We start from the raw sequence: 13,445 nt of genomic DNA, 5'->3' as shown, positions 1-13,445 counted from the left end.
TTGACACTTTTATACTTGATAAAAAAAAATAAACTATGCATTAAAAGCTGTATCTGTCACTCTACGATGCTTGAGTTACATCTTCAATTTAAGTTTTCAGTGTCTATTTCTTTAGCTGTGATGTTTTATTGCTTCTGTAGATATTAAAGAATAAACACAAAGTCAGTTCTGGAGCCTAGCTTTGAATGAATCAGGGCAATCTTTCTCACAATTCCTTTCTTTCCACTCTTTAATTCTTTTCCTCGACATGCAATGAAAGTGAAGAGCATTGGCAGCATCAGTAGGAAGTGAGGCTGTTTAAAAATAAATAAATAATGTGTCTTGTGGATGTGTGTGTGTGTGTGTGTGTGTGTGTGTGTCCATGCACAAACACAATCTACTTCTCCACAGGGGGTCTGGGAGCCTGGGGTGTCTGAATCTGTCCTCCTCTGCTCATCTCTTGTTTCTGGTGAGGAGCCACTTTTTCTTGTTTTTCCAATGCAGCTCCACCTGGACTCCATTTGCTTTCACAATCTCTGCAAATATCACACTCTTATTTAAGATTTAGAAATGTGTTCTGATAGTTGCTGATTAGAAGATGAAGCAATAATTAACAATTGGTCAAGGTCAATTTTTCCTCCTGGCACTGACCACAAAGTGAATATTTCATTGTTGACAATTCTTTATCTGCTGGTAGCACATAACATATTTCATGGATTTTTAATGAGAATTTTCACTGTCTGTTGCCCTCCATGTTTAAATCACTCTTGGCCATTTCAGCCTTAGCTTTGACATAGTTAGCACTTGAGGGTTACAGCGAGAGTGCATGCAGCCTTGAAGTAACCCATGTGGCATTTGCTTGTGAAGAATTTCTCATTCTGCTTTTTACCACAACTTCTCTATGATTCAGAATTAAAGCATTCTGGTTCTCTTTTATGCAAGAAAGCAAATGCAGAAAAAAGCAAGAGTTCTTCTTTTTCTGGTGGGGCACCAGCATAACACACTGAGTTTTAAGAGGGTTCATAACTAGGCATGCACAAATGTGGTTAGTGCAGCAGGGCCCGCCTTATAGGGAGGCAGACAAGCTGCCCTTCCCACTTGGGAAGAGGGAATGTATCAAGGATCTTGTCAAAGGAGCCTCCCATGAAGGCTTGCCTGCATCTTTGTTTCCTTGAGATGTGGTGTTAGCATTTTCCAAGTGCACTTACCTGCTCTCTCTCTCTCTTGATTTTTCATTTAGGTATTATATCTCCACGTAACAGGCAAGGACACTGAAACAGAGAAATTAAGCTGCTTGCTCTAAGTTCATGTAGATGGTAAGTGGTAGCCTGGATTTTAAACCCACATTTTCTTACTCCAAACCTAGTACTCTTTGTTCTACTTTATGGTTGCTTGTTATTCAAAGCACTTATTTGGCACTTATTTGTGTTTAAATTTTCAATTAGATAATTTGATTGTGAATTCCTTAAGAACATTGACATGTTTTATAACAGAGATTTGCACATGGTGCACACTGCATAAGCACTTTCAATTGATGAATGATTTAACCAGTTTTAGTCATTCTCCCTTCATATGGTGTAGCATTCAATCATATCACAAATGTTTACAGATATCACAAGGACTATGTTGGATATTAGAAACACAAAGTGATCACTGTAAACGGAATGTGTGCCCCCAAATTCATGTGCTAAAGCCCTACCCTTGAGCGTGCCTCTAAAGAAGTAATGAAGGTTAAACGAGGTCATAAGGGGGGGGGGATGCTGAACTGACAGGATTAGTGCCCTTAAAAGAACAAACACTAGAGAGCTAGCACTCTCCACGCCCCCGCCCCCCAACCCCCACCTCCCCACCTCCCGTCTCTCTCTCTCCCCTGTGTGTATGTACTCAGGAAAGGCCAAGTGAGGATAGCAAGAAGGCAGCTGTTTGCCAGCTAGGAAGAGAGCCTCTCCAGAAAGTAGATCATCTGGCACACTGAACATAGACTTCTGGTCTTCAGAACTATGAGGAAATAATTTTTTGTTATTTAAGCCACCCAGCCCAAGCAGGCTAATACACTGATTAAAACTCAATCTTATTCAAGCAGCTTGTGGGGTGGGTAGAAAACAGCCACGGAAATACAGATGCACTGGATATGCACTCCTGTGTTTTGTCCCTTTGAGACTGAAACTCAAGGTTATCATGCAAGGGGGGTCAAAATGCTCTCAAAGTCAAGATGGCAAAGTCAAAATGCCCGACGACATTCTGTACTTTTTAGAATTTCGAACAGCAGCACTTGAGTCTTCATGGTTAGGGGGTGAAAGTGACAGTTATGGCAAAAAGCAAGTGCATGCTCCTCGGAGAAAACAGAGGTATAAGTGATCATGTTGAAATCTTGGATTCTGGACCTTAATTCATTCCTTATGCCTGGAGCTTAAGATGTACATGGAAAAACTGTAGAAGATGAGGTTGGAAAAAAAGAAAAAGAAAAAGCCAGTTCCTTAAAACTCTTTATATATTAAGCTTACACTTTGGACTTTAATGTATAAGTAATACAACTTTTAACCTGTGTAGTTACAGAATCAGATCCGCAGTTTAGAAATGTACTGTTTACTCTTGATGTGCTGAGGGAGTTATACGGAACCCAGCCTTGGGGTTAGGGTTTGGGATGAGGTTTCAGGGAGTGATGCTGAACTGTAAAGTTTTCTCTTCAGAAGCTGCCTTTGATATTACCTCCTTAGCTAAAGGACACAGCTCAGATTTACAGCCACTTCGGAATTCAAGTACTCCTTCTTCATTTTAATTATGGTGCCTATTTCTAGAAAAAAAACCCCAGTAACTTTTGTTCTTGTGGATGCCACGCATCACCAATGACATCCATGTTCTGGTTCTCATCAAAACCAGAGTGGCCCCAAAATAAACAAGCTGGTGGCCTGGTGAGAAATTCATCACTCTTTACTTCTTCTTCTGAACACTCCTTGGTTTCATTTTTGTGAAGTACCACATTTTGCTTTGCTTTTAGTTGGACCTACTTGAATTTTCTTAATCCGATGTTTCGGGGGCAGTAGGAAGAACAGATAAGTACCTTCACTGAGCAATTACTGATGTATGCCTTGAGCCCTTGCCTGGTCAGGGTGCTTTAAACTGGAACTAGTAGAAATATGGGAAAAGTTTACGGCTTTTGTGGTGTGAAGTGGAGTTTTGTGTGTGTGCCTAATGTGTTTTAAAACAATTATAAAATCACTACTCTTACACTCTCTGAGAGTACCTCACATGTGAAAAATGTGGATAGTTTTGTCTTGTGGTTACTATGCTTTACCTATCAGTATTCTGTTCATTTTTTCCCTCTTCAAACAGTCAGCCCACTAGAGAGGGACTGTTCTCCCTTTTATGTGTCATGCGGAATCCTCAAAACTGACTTTACCTGTTAGCGCTAACAACACTGATGATTGTTTTTTGTGACACCTGCCAACGCCTTTCCTCACGGGCACTTATTATCAACTGGGAATCTTGTCACCCCCTGTTACCCTAGAATGTTTCCTTATGACTGCATTCTTACTAGCTGTAAGTAACTCTTTTACTCAACAGGGAAGAAGGGCCAGATGGCAGGCAGACATGTGCTTGAGACTGGGTGAGTCCCATTTGTTCTCTATTTCTTGTTACTTACTGTCACTCCTTAGCTAACCACACATAAGGAACCTACCCTGTGGGCTGCTTTTGCTGTGACTATCTGAGACATGGTTATAGTAATGTGCTTTTTATTAATATTATTGTTATTATGGTTTTTTTTGTTGTTGTTTCAATCTGCCTTGGTTTTTTTTTTTTTTTTTTTTGAAAGGTAAGATATAGGTAAGATAATTTCATCCATGCAAACAGGTCGGCCAGAACACAGATGTGTAAATACAACAAATGTTATCCTCTCTTAATTAATAGCCTTGTACTTATTCCACAAAAAATGCTATAGCTCAAAAATAATTTTATTTGGGAAATTGACTTTAGAAAATATCTTTAGAGCCTTTGCCTATCAATCAAAGCAAATCATCATTCTCTAAGGGTGGTTTTGATTTTTTTTTTTTAAATCATTGAACAAATAATTATTAGGTGCTTACGAAGTGGCAGGCAGTACACCTGGAGCAAGGAGCAAAACAGACGTGGGTTCTGCCTTTGAAGACATTTAAGATCAAATCTGAGATGAATGTCTGAGTCCTGGATAATGCCTTTACAGATAAGAGTGAGACGTGACTATACAGTGACAATCTTAACTGCCTGAAATGACATTTTTAAAAAAGCGACTTAAAACTTCTTGAGCAATGGCAATATTTCTACAATGACTCTCTGACATACCACTTAGAAGACAAACGCTGACTTTCTAATGCACGAAATACAGTGTTGCATAGCTTATAAAATATTTTACGTACATTATATCACTCACTACTTACAGGAATTCTGGATTATTGACTTAGTGTGAATGCAAATTTCTTCTACTATAAAATGAAGGATCTTTAGTTGCCTTTTCATAAATTTCATAAATCATATGCCCCTAATCTCCTGCATTTATGTAGCCTTGGTTCTTTAGAATAGCTCCCTGTGATCTATCCAGCTGAAGGCCTTCCAAGCAGAGATGGGTGTCCAATATTTTCTCCTGGGGCGGTAGGTGGTAGCAGGAGGCTTGTGGCTCTGCCAGGTGGGGCATTTAGAAGCCCAGAAATGAATGGACTGGGCTCACCCTCAGCCACGTGGTGAGGAGCAGAGGGAAACTTAAGTTGAAGTACAAGGTGCGGGAGCTCCCCTGAGAGAGAGGGAGGGTCTGAAATATCGAGCTCCAAGGCTCAGGCAGAGTGAGACTGAGACTCAAAGAAAAATGGTGGCCAGACGGAATAAAGAGGTTGAGGAGGCAGAAGCTAGAACATTACCCAAAGACACAAGATTTCTTTTTATAGGTGCTACAGACAGAGCCCAAGAACCATTAGAGTGACAAGCTGAAAAAGAGCAATTTTTTTAGAAAGGTTTTTTTTTAATTCCATCAGTGGTTGAACAATAAAAATTAAAAGAAAATGTACCTCTGTTTTAAAACTTTACTCCATCGGTTTTCCTAATCCATAGCTCATTCTTAGGAGATGCAGAGTGTTTACTAAACAGAACAGCTTGATGGTTTCTATACAGAGCAAGTATTTAAAGATTGAAATGCGGGTTTTTCTTTATACCTCAATATGTTTGAGAATGTTTTCTCAACATCTTTGGACCTTCTTTTACCATATATAATACAAAAATATATTAGTATATATTTGTAAGTCTAATTATTAAGTGGATCTCAAAATCTTTTTTTTTCTGACAAAATGTAAAAATTCAGAAAAGGTTTGTTTCAAGACTTTGCTACTCATCCCAGAAAAGTAAGTGGGGTGTTTGTTTGAATATGTCATAGCCATACTAAGAGATAAAAGTAGCCTGTGTGGCTTTGACCACATGCACACACAGGTACACACACAGACACAGAGATACAGACACAGAGGACACACACAGGGGATGCAGAGCATTGCTTGGAGCTATAGGTATGACAAGCCCCCTGTGCTAAAACTTTTACTTTGGGCCCAGCACTTCAATTCACTTTCAACACCATGCTCAGTGTTTATACCTGTGTTCTCCCAGCATTCCTTAGCCATATGGACAGCAGATTGTTTTTAACAGAGATGAAGATACAATAGATGAAATTTTGCACAAAGCATGAGTAAAGGAAGCTGCTAATAATCTGTTTCTAGTTTTCTACTGCTAGTTTTCTGTCAATTTTACCCCTAGGCACATTTACTAGTGGTGTTTTGAACTCATGCAAAATTTGATTTTTTTTTGTTCTCCTGTTATTTTTCATTCTTTTCTGGAAGGTTTCTAAGTATCTAGGTGTTTTTCTAATTTGCCATGTTCCATAATTTTAGCACCAGTAAGCCTGCTTACAGGCCTTTTTGCTTTGCTGTTGTTGTTTTCTTTCCCTGAACAAATTTATAACATTAGGTCACACTTTATCGAGATGCTTTATTTTCCATCTGCTCTCCATTTTTGCTCTATTATTAGGCTATGCTTCTGGTATTCTGATCTCTCTTCATTTCCAGGACTCTCACTGACGTCAGTGGGGAACCTAAGCAGAGGAGGAGAGCATGAGACTCAGCTTGGTTCCACAGGCTGTTTGGGGAAAAACGTCTGGTCTCCCTGAGGTAGGACTTCCGTTGGATAGACCTCTGTTCATTTCCCGCAGGGCATGGAGCTTCTGTGTCATATTTAATGCAACACCCAGGACAGGATGATATACTTGCTCAACCAGCCAAATATATTGACTTTCTGTTAAAAGGCTTTTAACATAAATTTTAAGAGATTAACAAACAATATCACCAACTACTGCTGAGAATGCGGAGTTTTAACTACGATTCTCTTCCATTGATTTTAGTTAATATATTTTAACCACCCCCTTAGTTCACTGTACCTTTTAATTTGTTATTCATTTGTTTGAAACCAGAACTCTGCTGAGGCACTCTGGGCCCACAGGAACTGAAATAGTTTGCCTTCATTATCTGGTAGACCTGCTCGAGTCTGTAGCCCCTGACAGAAACCACAAGACTGTACAAACTGGCAACTGTGGGTTTGTCTGTTCTCTATTGATTCTATTTCTGGAAAAAAAAACAAAACCATGAACCAATGAGGGAGCCATGTGACTATACAACTGATCCAAAGCTCCCATCAGAAGGGGGTAAAGACCTTTTGCAGGCAGGTCATGATGGGACCCCAACACTTTTCTGTTTGCTTGTTAACCATGGCCTTTGAAAGCCTTGCCTTGTAAGTCCAACTCCTTGTTCTGGAATCTGAAACTACTGTAGAACCTTAATCTTCTATGGCGTGTTATTTAAACTTGGGCCTGTTTTTCCAAAAATCTAATATAGAATAGAGACCCAATAAAACCTTGCTTAAGTGTCTTTATTCTTTCTTCCAACAAGAGAATTACAAAGCAACTCTACCACACGTCTTTAAAAGAAAAGAATACACATGTACTTTTGAAACGATGAAACTGCAGCTGCTGTAGTATTTCTGTTTCTTGAGCATTGATGTTGGTGCTAAATCCCAATGCTCAAGTAAATAGTATGTGTGACTTCTAGATAGTATGGACTAATGAAAGAACTCTGGTCTTGGCTCTAATAACCAATCTGTCCTTGATCTTCTTTCTCTTTCTCCATTACATGTCAAATGGCCAGGTGATCTTTAAGGCTTGTTTTAGGTCCAAGATTCCAAGGGAATAAAAACCCTTGATAATGACAGAGATCCAGGTAGTGGTGAACACATCTTATTAAACACACACACACACATACTCTACAGAAAAACCAAAATAGCTTCCCTCTCGTCCTCCCCCAGCAATGACAATGTAGCCATCTGTTGGACGTTCCATTTCACTTAGCAGCTGCTCTCAGATACAGAAATCTGCATTCCTCTGGCTCGTGCTGGTATGCAGGCAGCATGTGTGGTTAATAGCATTTGACTCTCCCACCCAAAAGAATGGCTTTCATTGAATAAAAATGATCACAGAAGCGTTCTTAGTCTCCTATCATGTTAAATGCCCCCCCACCCCATAATAGACATTTGGAGGTATCTCTGCTCCTCTGTCTGTTAAAATATATCCTCTTAGGTATATTCACATCAAACAATAATTTAAAATTGAAGGGACAGCCAATGAAACTCTTGCCTTGCTAGAAACATCAGACTTTAAGGAGTGTGGGAGATGTTGAAATACAAAGTTCCATTTTGCTTTTCTTTTGTCAATACCCATAACATTGCACTTCACCAGTGAGAAGTGAATATTGTTCAAAAGGGAATCAGGAGGCTATCAAAGAAGCATTAATCTTACCACCAAACTAATGGAAAATATATGTGATGAAATGCCAAAGGGACAGAAAAGTGAAGTTGTTTATATATTCCACCCGCACCCCCATGTCTTTTCTTCAAAATGAAATTTTGTCCCCTGAGAGGTGTGTTGTACAAAGTGGCGTGTCATTAAAGAAGAGGCATTTGGATTGGGGGCTGGGAGGAGCCAGAGTTATAAACAACAAAAAGGGTCCTGTAGGCTCTGCAGACAGAGAACCTTGGATAAAATTGGATCTGCTTTTGAATACATAATTTAGGACATTTGTTGCAAGATTACTGTGGTTTTCTATAAATGTTAGTTTGCTGTATTATTTTCCATGAACTAGTTTCCAAAATGCAGAATATTTTGCCCCCAAAACATGGAAGCACTAAAGCTCAGATGAGGCACTGATTCATGGGGAGTCACCCAGAAAACAGCTGGTCAGCCATCTGCAGCCCCAGAATCCACTTATTTTTACTTTGTTCAGCTAATTCTTTATGTAGAAGGGAAGAAGATGCATCAATCCTGGGAGAAGAGCATGGCTCGTGTAAGAAAATGATGACTAACTCCTGCCTGAGCCTGGTATCTGGTGGCCTGATGTGCTGATTTGGAGAGGCAGCAAGTTTCCTATGTGCATTAGGCTTTCAAACTCTTTACTACATGTGCATTATTTTCTGTGCATCCTGTTCTCTGGGAAAGAGAAAGAAATGATGATACGCCATTGATTGTTTTGTGGGAATAGTTCCAGATTAGAGCACCCCCGAGAGCCATAACTGGCCTTTTCAAGGCCGGCAGAAGAGCCAGCAGAATCAAGGACGAGCCTGGAAGTCAAACTTGTGTGTTTGTCTACTCCTCTCTCAGGAGCCCCTCAGTTCGACCTTTTAACTGCCCTACATCTGTGGTCAAACATGTTGGGGATAAAGGCACTATTTGACACAGGTTAAAAGACGAATCATGATTCAATGTCCTAATCATATTAAATTGAAAAATGCCAAGCAAATGTTTAGGCAGTGCTGTTTTATTTTACATTCTGACATCACCGTCATACAGTTGTGGACAATCCTACCACCAACAACCTGTGCTTCCCTGAACGGGTAAGGGGGCCTTGTTGACAGAAGATGGATGTTTGTGTCATCCCTTCCCCAGGCTGCTCCAGGCAGTTCATTTGGGTAACAGAGCCAAATGACTGTGCGGGAAGGAAAATGTCCTTATAATTCTAGGAAGAAGGCATTTAGGTGCACAGGTGTATGCTCCATGCAGGTAGGTGTAATTATAGTTTAATCAATGTTTTCTTTACCTCTGGAGACCAGCTTTGGCACACCATTTAGTTTTTTGCTTGAATCATCAAAATCTTTTCCCTTTCCCCCACCCAATACATGCATGTGTGTGCATATATATGTACCCTCATTTAATTTTTTTGTCACTGAGGGTTTTGATTTTTTAATGACATATAACTATACTATAATATGTCAATTTTTAGAGATAAAAGGTAGAGAAAATAAACTTTTGCTGCTACCTATAGCCTGTCTGTCTTTACTGAATCCAGGACAGTATTCACTGATGCTCTCTCGTTTTCCTGTTGCACAGCCATGCGAAGGCTGCAGGACAGTCCGCTAGAACACAAAGCAAGAGCACCTTTAATTGATCAGGCACACGTTTTACAAAATGAATCAGAAAACCATCTGTACTGTAAACTTTTGTGTCTCTTATTCATTCCTGTTTACTCTGCTGTTCAATCCAAATAAAGATTGTTTCCACCTCAGCAACACAAAAATCACACGGACTCTCCTTCAGGCTGTCAGTCAGAGGAAAGATATACATATGCCCAAAGTATACACTTGTGCTTGTTCACAGTGTTATTTGGGGAAAATATGTTGCATGTTCTCCTGGCTCTTCTAGTTTTACATTTTGAATTAATGCAATTTATTCTAATTTATGACAACTGTTTGAAAGACTTGCTCTCCATCTTCCCATTTATAAAGAAGCTATTTACACAGAAGGGAAAAAGCAGTAGGGAAATTGGATTGCTTGGCACAGTCAGGTGGAAAAATCAAGTGGACTCTATCTTGGAGTGAGCATTGTGCTCCAGGGCTGAGTGGAAGGATGACTCTCTCTCATAACACCCTTCTCTGCCTCTTTGGAAATAAGAATAAAATTATGGGAACCTTTTTTCTGCTTCTTAAAGAAACCCTTATACAATTGAGTTAATTACCTCCCCCTCCTCTCTTGTTCTCTATTCCTGGACTTATATAGCAGCTATCATCATAGTACCTACAAACGTTGGTGAGAGTGCTATTTTAGGGGAAAAAAGCACAAGGCAGGGGATGAAAAAACAACCTAAGGTTTCTCCTTGTTCTAGTATAAGGACCCTTGAAGGCTGAAAATCATGAGACATTTCCATGAGTTCAGAGGTCTTTTAAATAGCCCTGAATGAAAGGATTGGCTTCATTGTACCTAGAAAAGTGCCTCAACTAGAGCAGGTGTTTAAAGAATATTTGTTGATTGATATCACTCATATCTAGTCTTCTCAAATTTTTTGTTTAGAAAAAAAGCCTTATCCTAGATCACTCTTCCCTGCCTTCATTCTTTCTTCGGCACTTGTGAAAGGACCGAAGAAAGTCTGGTGGGGAAGAAGCTCAGACAGAAAGACGATAAGGAGCACATGGTGATGTCAGTGCCTGCACAGCATCTGGATCTCCCCTGGGGCTTCCACGGAATTGGGTCGGCCTATGGTGCTTATCCTGCTGGGTACCTGCACAAGTGATCTATGGCATGTACAATGTCAGCTACTAATATCCTTAAAAGAAGTCACATCGTAGATGCTAAGCTTTATCATTATGTGCCAAGCACTCTTCTAATATTCTCATTTGTATTAACTCACTCAATTGTCATAACATCTTTAGGAGGTATGTCCCATTGTTATCAGCACTGGTTTATAAATGAAGAAGCTGAATAGTGGAGAGGCTCAGCAAGTAGCCCAGACCATTCAGTTAGTAATGATCAGGGAATGGATTTGAATCTGGGTGGTCCTACTCCAGCGTTCACGTTCGTAGTTACCACAGTATCGCTCTCTCTCTCAAACTACTTATCATTTCCAAACTGGATTAACACTTGAGGCTGAGAACAAACCTTTAGGGTAAAGTGATTTTAGGGCTTTGATCTTGCCCATCCAGTCACCATCTACGGGGTCCGGCAGAAGTAAAGCCTGCCTGAGTGTGGTTGGCAGGGTGTGTGAAAGTCTCGCACCAGATGGACAGCAATTTGAACATGCCACCTAAGATGTCATAGGGTGTTCTTGAGTGTGATATTGTTATGTTACAGAATTACATGCTTATGATTTTGTAATAAAAGATTTCCTAGTAAAAAAGGGTGTTATTTGTGCTGGACCCTGCATTGAACCTCAGATCTAAATCTAGCCCCAGAGTAAGCATCTGACCACAAGAGGCCCAAGAAAGTATTGTCCTAAAAGTATTCTTTGTTTATGTGGCTTGAAAGTGTTTAATGCAGTGCATACTTAATTTGCGGAATCCATGGCCTTACACTAAAACCTTGTGTTCACTAAATACACATTTATTGAGGGTTTGTTATATAAAATTACTAAGGATGCACTATGAAATCATTTTGCTTTCATGGATATGTCTATCCATTGGGTAGTGGAAACATAAACGCACAAACAAATGGTCAAAATGTTGCTTAAAATCAAACAAAAGGTATGATTGGAAGAACCTAGAGAAATTATGGCAGCAAGGAAAAAAGGTTTTAGTGTGGTTGGTTCTGGGGATTAGTGCAGAGTGTTGAGGAGGCTAAGGACATCTACATGAAGAACCAGGCTTTTGAACTGAAGTCTTAAAAGGTTGAGAAAGAGTTATGTAGTCAAAAAAACTAGGTAAGGACAATCCTAGGAGGGGGAAGCTGTTTGTTCAAAGACTTGAAGGCATGAAAGAGCATTAAATATGGTATAGCTAGAGTGAGGTGATAGAGAGATGAGAGATGGGGCTAAATGGGTAAGCAAGGATCAGACCACGAGCGGACTACCTGTGGCCCCTGTTTTGCAGGTAAAGACATACCACGAGGGATGATAACCAGGGTGTTTATCTAATCCAACCTCTTTTTTGAGAAGGAGTTCAGAAGCTGGTGCCCTGGGGGAGGGTAAAACTGAAGGGAAAAATGTCAGTGAAGGAATCTTCTGGCATAGTGCTAGACAGTAAACATATTATAACCTTTAAAACTCATAACAATCATGTGTACAAGACATCATCTTGATTATATAGATTTTTTAAAAATCTAGGAATTATTGAGTAACTTGCCTAAGATCTTAGAACAAGTAAATGACTGATAACTGTTTTAATTTCATATCAGTTGAACTCCAGACCCTCCCCATTTCCAACCATATCATGCTGTCTCCTATTTCAGTGTTTTCAGAAAGAAGGCTACACTTTCAGCCACCACTTTGAATTACTCAAAATTTGAATTATTCAGTGTACTCCCCAGATTCTCTTCCTAACCCATTGACCATACCCTGTCATCCTCTCTGCGACCTATCTTCTTCGGTCTCCCCCTATATGCTTTCTGTTTCTTATAATGCTCCCTCCAGCATGCTACTCTTCCCTTCTCCTCACGGCCATCTCTCCTCCTTGACAAGATCACTTCTGGAACAAACCCATGCATCCCACTCATCTTGTTCAGGAATCTGAGAAATCATCCTGTGCCCCTCTGCTCTTCAAGTTCTCAACACTGAAAGTGTTTCCATGTTTGGTTGTTTCCATTTTTAAGTATGTCTCTCTCTTGCAGGTTTAATTAGTGATCATCAATCTTACCTATACTAATGCACAGCATTTTGACTACTCTTTAACTAACTTTGGGATATCAGAGTAATATTTCTGAGTAGAAATCTTACTCTGTACTTACAGTACTCCTATGTCTAAAATTCTTCATTGGCCCCCTGTTAAAAACAGAACAAAATATGATATTCTAAGAATGGTCTACAAGTACTCTAGCTCTGGCTACCAGTTATATCTCAAAATTAATTTCCCATGCTTAGCACCTTGGCTGACAATAATAAGCACTCAATAAACATTTGTTGGATGAATAAATTAATGAATGAAACTAATTTGCTTACACTGATGTATTTAAAAGAATTAAAGCTTCATGTAATCTAAAATAATATCTTCAATTTCTTCAGTTGCTATCCCAAGGTGGCTAGTGATACCCAAATATTTATACACAAAGCATCAGCATTGTCCAATTAGAATGGACATAGGCTGGTGTCCCTGTACATGTACAGTATTGGTTCCAGCTGGACTTTTCTTTAGAGGATAGGTTTTTTATCAGCTTGAAGCTCCCTAAGTTGAGTGACCTCTTATTTACATCAGGCAGAAATCTTTCTAGAAGAATTCTCTGACTTTGGACATCATCTTAGAAACCTCCTAGAATAGCTTCAGTCAGCTTCTTATTTGAAGCAGCGGAAGGACCAAGAGGATGAAGTAAGATTCGGAGATGGGATCTGGGGCATTAAGAAGGCAACAGCCCCTGTGGTCCCAGTGGATGTGATTCAGAGAGGAACACCACTCTCTCCATTTGTGCTGCTCTCCACATGAAATTTCTGCAGAAAGAC

The sequence above is a fragment of the Desmodus rotundus genome, chromosome 1, assembly GCF_022682495.2.
Source record: "Desmodus rotundus isolate HL8 chromosome 1, HLdesRot8A.1, whole genome shotgun sequence".
In the NCBI taxonomy this organism is placed as follows: Eukaryota; Metazoa; Chordata; class Mammalia; order Chiroptera; family Phyllostomidae; genus Desmodus; species Desmodus rotundus.
Note: the sequence above shows the minus strand (reverse complement) of the source record.